Source organism: Vipera berus (genome assembly GCF_964194415.1).
Source record: "Vipera berus genome assembly, chromosome: 2".
In the NCBI taxonomy this organism is placed as follows: Eukaryota; Metazoa; Chordata; class Lepidosauria; order Squamata; family Viperidae; genus Vipera; species Vipera berus.
The window spans coordinates 114690301-114696300 of NC_138203.1; the positions used below are offsets into that span (position 1 = coordinate 114690301).

The 6000-nt window shown below is 42.7% G+C and overlaps 1 protein-coding gene across 1 annotated transcript in view; it reads right to left on the reverse strand.

Annotated features, from left to right (window-relative positions):
- PNPLA6 (patatin like domain 6, lysophospholipase) overlaps positions 1 to 3163 on the reverse strand; it is a 177152-nt gene extending 173989 nt beyond the window's left edge. Inside the window, exons 1-2 of the mRNA XM_081317915.1 lie at positions 3082 to 3163; positions 770 to 869 (exon numbers count right to left, since the gene is read on the reverse strand). The gene's annotated coding sequence lies outside the window, so the exon portion shown is untranslated. The remainder of the gene's footprint in view (positions 1 to 769; positions 870 to 3081) is intronic.
- Positions 3164 to 6000: the final 2837 nt, after the last annotated feature.

Consider the following 6000-nt stretch of genomic DNA (forward strand, 5'->3'; position numbering starts at 1 on the left):
CGTTCACTGAAGAAATAAAACCACTCAAACTTCTATAATTTAATTTTCTGGTATCTTTTAATAATATTAGTTGATATAATTTATCACCTTCAAGTTCCATACATAGTTCCTCTTTCAAAAGTCATGGTGTGGTTTGGTATTATAAGGTTGGAGGAGAACAGAATGTTGTTAAATCTAGCCTGTGTACTTCACACAGGATTTAAAATGCAATACATAACCACAAAATGGCCATTCACCTGTGTATTTTAGGAAATCTATTCTATGTTTAAATAGCTCACATAGTTAAGAGGCTTCTCTCTATATATTTAGCCAAAATGTATTTCCTACAATTTCTGCTCATTGGCACTAGGTAATAGAGGGCAAAGCATTTCAAATTAGTTCTATTCTACATTTGAAACAGCTATTTTTAACCTTCCAGAAGTGTTTTAAGTACAAATCACTTTTGAAGCAGTCGAAGCAAAGTGTATCAGGACAAAAACAACTATTTCTAGAAAAATGATATGACAAAACTAGTAGTATTTCAGTTCCAGAGTCATCTGGACTGAGGGTTTTTGGGTTAAGGTTTTAATTTTTAATTATTTTGGGGCTATTTAATTTTATTTTATTTTAACCTGTATATATATTGTATTGTTTTAATTTGCCCTGTAAACCGCCCTGAGTCCCTCGGGAAAAAGGCGGTATATAAATCGAAATAAATAAAATAGAGGGCAATGGATTAGATAGTGAAAACATTTTGAGAATCTCAGCTTTCATTTGAATATGTACTTGCCTTAAAGTGGCAGAGCAGGCTTCAAAGCATATGAGTAATGCTCAGCAAAATCACCAAACTCCAAGGATTCTTTCCTCTCCCTAGGACCAGTGGAAGGAGACTAAATTATGTAAAACAAGCAAGAAATTCATAACTAGTTTATACAATTATTTCAGATTATGTATGTAAAGACCAAATAATTATTTAACACTTTATAAAAGAAGAGAGCCAGTTTCGTATCGTGGGTAGGGCATCAGGCTAGAGAGTGAGTTCTAGTCCCACCTTAGGCACAAAGCCAGCTGGGTGAACTTGAGCCAGTCACTTCTCTCTGGAGGCAATGGCAAACCACATTTGAAATCTTGCCAAGAAAACTGCAGGGACCTATCTAGGCAGTCTCCAAGAATTGGACATAATTAAATGGAACAAACAACAACACAGAATTAAAAATCAGGTAATAAATGTAAAAAGAGCCTGAAGTGTATAATAGGCATACTTCCTGCTTGGAGCATATACATCTGATTGCTCAGTGGTGTTTTCTCTTCTCATTTACCATATTTGGCAGTTATCATTATACCCCTTGATCACTGAACACAGAATAAAGAACAGGACTCTGGTGGTCTTCTCAGTGTGAATTTTGTTTATAGATCTTGAAAATCTATTTCACAAATCCCTACATAGAAAAGGTAAAGTTTTCTCTACATCAAGTTCAGCTGCTAGTCGACAAACCCAAATAATCATCTTAGCATACAGAAATGATTCGTCACGGCATTTTTGACATCTCAGTCTAGCTTACAGTTACAGATCTCCTGATCTTCTGGTATTTTCCTATAGAGATATAAATCAGGTCTAATCTCAACTTTTGAGCTCAGGCAAGATTGTTTATTCCCCAAATCTACCAAAACAAGGCTGATATGACAATTTTAACTCTATTCTTTAATTTATTTTAATTTATTTCAATTTTTAATTTTAATTTACTGTACAGAGACCTTTAAGTTTTGTTGTTGTTAGCCGCCCTGAGTCCCTCGGGAGATAGGGCGGGATATAAGTCCCATTAATAAAATAAATAAATAAATAAATACATTCTCTCTACCATTCTCCATTAAAACCTATTAGGATATCAAAGAATCAAACCTGGTCTTTAACAAGAAAGTAAAAGCTAATTCATGTTAATGATACCTAGATTTGCAAAGAAATGACCATGATCTTAGCTGAGTGGAAAACATCTTGCTGGCAAAGATCCAGGCAGTTAAGCAATTCCAGTTGCTTAAAATATCTGTCCCTGTTTTAAATACTATTTTTTATTCTAAGTTCTGCATGGTCTCACTCTCTTAATCACTCTCTCTCTTCCCCCCCCCCCCCCCCCCGCTTCCCATGAGACCAACTCAACTGCAGAAGGAGGCTGCCTTTGGTCAGCTTGAGACACCTGATAGGAGTCAGAAACCTGTCTTGTCCTGTACTGGGGTTTATTTACCATCATCCCCAAATCTCTGTTCCAACCTTGGTTTTGTTGCCTTAGCTTCACTTTCATCCCCAATGGCCCAGATTAGTTCCCTTCAGGAGGGCTCAAACACTTATTAAAAGATATTCCCTTTAACAGAACTGACCTCCTTCTTCTGGCTGTTCCCATTCTGTAGATGCCTTTGATGTGCTTAGTGTCATCTTTCTTTTTTTAACTTTAAGTTCTAAATTATAAATTACAACACTTCGATATTGTATACAGCATCTAGCATATATTTACAAGAAGTATAGTAGATAAATAAAATACTAAGGAGCCTGTCTTAGCCCCACCCAGAATAGATAACAATCCAAATTTGTCCAAATCAAAAGGTAATTTATTAACACATCTCCTGTCCACCGGATCACAAATATATAGCAAAAAGGGATTAGATTTAGATTTTAGATTTTATTAGATTTATATAGAGCAATAATGAAAAAATATGACTACCGGGATGGTGGTGTGAGGTGGATAAATACAGTGTTCTTGATACCTGAAATTTTATAGCTACTTTTCTGATTTAGTCCTGCTGGTTGATATAATATCTTGTCCTACACAGCTCAACTTTTGCCCCGAAAAGTCCTTATTCTCTAATTTCTGCTTCCTTAATTTTAATTTCTAATAATAGAAGCTGTCTCAAGCCATCCATCATGCCTTTCTGTTTTGTCCATATTTAAAAAGTCCAGGTTTTTCTAACTGATAAACGAAAGATACACTCTACGCATACTCAGAGACACTCTTATCCCTTATAACAAGTGCGCGATGTAGGTCTGACAATGTTAATGAAGTGTCCTATCTGCCTCCCTCCCTCCTATTCTCTTTCTTCCCGCTCACTCACCTATTGATAGCAATCGCAACTCCGACCAGCCAGACTGCCCTCTGAAACGCCATGCCTCCCTCTGCCCATCTCCAACCCCAGCGGCGCCTGGAAAATGACGCAGTTAAGCTGCGTCACCACCACCGGTGCCTGCAGCTTGCGAACCGGTTGCTGTGCAACTCGCTCACGGGCGATTTTTCCAACCCAGCAGCGGAACGAAGATGCGCAGATCGAGGATCGGGAGGGATACAAAGCTTAAGTCTCTGTAGCGGCTTCGCCTTTTTACCCTGCTGCACATCTCGCCTTTATAAAAGGGATGCTTCTGATAAACTCATGCCTCCCGGAAAAAGAAAGGAAGGAAATGGTGAAGATTTCAGCGACAATAACATAGCTGAAGTCTTTCGATCTCTTAGCGCTTCTATCCTAGGAAGGGCAAGCTGCTTAAGGGATCTTTCTGCTGATCGGCACGTTGGGCTATACTGCAGCCTTTTTCCCCAATAGCATAATCGAGCATATATTTTGAGCAGGATAAACTTTTCCATGATTCCTTCCTAGCCAACCATTTTCTCTGGCATACTGCACCTCCTCCTTCCCTTGAAAATTTAACCTCCATGGAATCGTGTGAAAATATGGAAAATTGTGTCTATGTTCAATTTCCTGTAATTTGACCACATTGACCCATAAACTAGTGACGAAGACAGGTATGCTGAGCTTCATTAGGTTTGGCTGCTTTTTATAAGGGTACCAGGCAAACTCAGCCAATGCTGTTTTGTAGCAACTTTCAGGGGCTTCCTGAAAGTAGTATCATTTATTCATCCAATTTGTATAGTTTCCCATCTCAAGCTATGACTCTGGACAGTGGACAATCAAAAAAGTGTTGAAAGAAAAATCTTCATCAGGGTCCAGTCCAAGTTGGGAATAAACAAAATGGAGACTACTTTAGAAAGAAGATTGTAGTTTATTGAAGAGCAGAGCCAGACAGAAGCATGGCTCTAGGAAAGCTGACCACGTGTAGCTGGGAGTGGTGGGTTTTTATACCTTCTTGGGCTCTTGAGGTTGTTTCCTGTTCTTATCTGAGGCTTTGTATTTCCTGTGTCATTTACTTTGACCTGAGTCTGAGTGTGTCCTTTTGGTATTGGTGGCTTAATCCTATTATGTCCCCAAACGTCATGTCTTTTAGAGTTTGGGTGGGGTATGTAGATTTTAGGGGTCTTTGTCTTCCTAATCTCATCAGCTTCTAGCTTCCTGGCTCTAACCTTTCGGAATGGATTATTACATCTGCATTTCTAAAAGTTGGTTTCAGCTGAGTTTTCTGGCTGGGGGGAGGGAGACGTTTCTGCCATTTATTTATTTATTTATTTATTTATTTATTTATTTATTTATTTATTTATTATTTATTTATTTTTATTTTACCGCCCTTCTCCCGAAGGACTCAGGGCGGTGAACAGGGCAATACATAATAAAAACAAGATACAAAAATTAAAAATTATTAAAAGTAATTAAACAATGGTGCCCGTAATAAATTAGTACAAAATAAAAGTTAAGTTAATTTATAAAACCCAACCCCATCCCATCAGGTCAGGCCGGCTTGTTCAAAAAGGTGGGTTTTAAGATCGCGCCGGAAGGAGCGGAGATCAGGCGCCATCTGGAGCTCGACCGGAAGATGGTTCCATAAATCCGGTGCGCCCACAGAGAACGCCCTCCCCCTGGGGGCCACCAGTCGGCATTCTTTGACCGGTGGCACCCTGAGGAGGCCCTCTCTGTGGGAGCGTACTGGGCGGAGGGAAGTTGACGCCGGCCGCAGGTGCTCTCCAAGGTATTCCGGACCCATGCCATGTAGGGCTTTATAGGTCATTACTAACACCTTGAACCTCACCCGGAAGACAACTGGAAGCCAATGCAGCTCGCGGAGCAAAGGTGTGACATGGGAGTGTCGGGAAACTCCCAACACAACTCTCGCGGCTGCATTCTGCACCAGTTGGAGCCTCCGGGTGGTCTTCAAGGGTAGCCCCATGTAGAGAGCGTTGCAGTAGTCAAGACGAGAGGTCACGAGCGCATGAGTGACCATACGTAAGGCATCCCGGTCTAGATAGGGCCGCAACTGGCGCACCAGGCGGACCTGGGCGAAGGCCCCCCTAGTCACAGCTACTATATGGTCTTCTAGGGAAAGCTGTGAATCTAGGAGGACTCCCAAGTTGCGAGCCCTATCTACAGGAGGTAATAACTCACCCCCCATAGAGAGGGGTGGGATGTCCTGAACGTCCCGAGATGCCAGTACGCACAGCCACTCAGTCTTGTCAGGGTTGAGTCGAAGCCTGTTCCTCCCCATCCAGACCCGAACGGCCTCCAGGGCTGGCGTGCCCACAGAGAACGCCCTCCCCCTGGGGGCCGCCAGCCGACACTCTCTGACCGACGGCACCCTGAGGAGGCCCTTTCTGTGGGAGCGCACAGGACGATGGGAAATTGACGCTGGCAGCAGGTGCTCCCTTAGATAATCCGGGCCCATGCCATTTAGGGCTTTATAGGTCATCACCAGCACCTTGAATCTCACCTGGAGGGCAACTGGAAGCCAATGCAGCTCGCGGAGAAGAGGTGTTACATGGGAGTATCGGGAGACTCCCATCACAACTCGCGCGGCTGCATTCTGCACCAGCTGAAGCCTCCGAGTGGTCCTCAGGGGCAGCCCCATGTAGAGACCATTGCAGTAGTCTAGCCAGGAGGTCACGAGCGCATGGGTGACTGTGCGTAGGGCATCTCGGTCCAGATAGGGCCGTAACTGGCGCACCAGGCGAACCTGGGCAAAAGCCCCCCTGGCCACGGCTCCTATATGATCTTCCAAACTGAGCCGTGAATCCAGGAGGACGCCCAAGTTGCGGGCCCTATCAACCGGGGGTAACACCTCACCCCCCATAGTTAACGATGGAAAAGATTGGTTAGTCT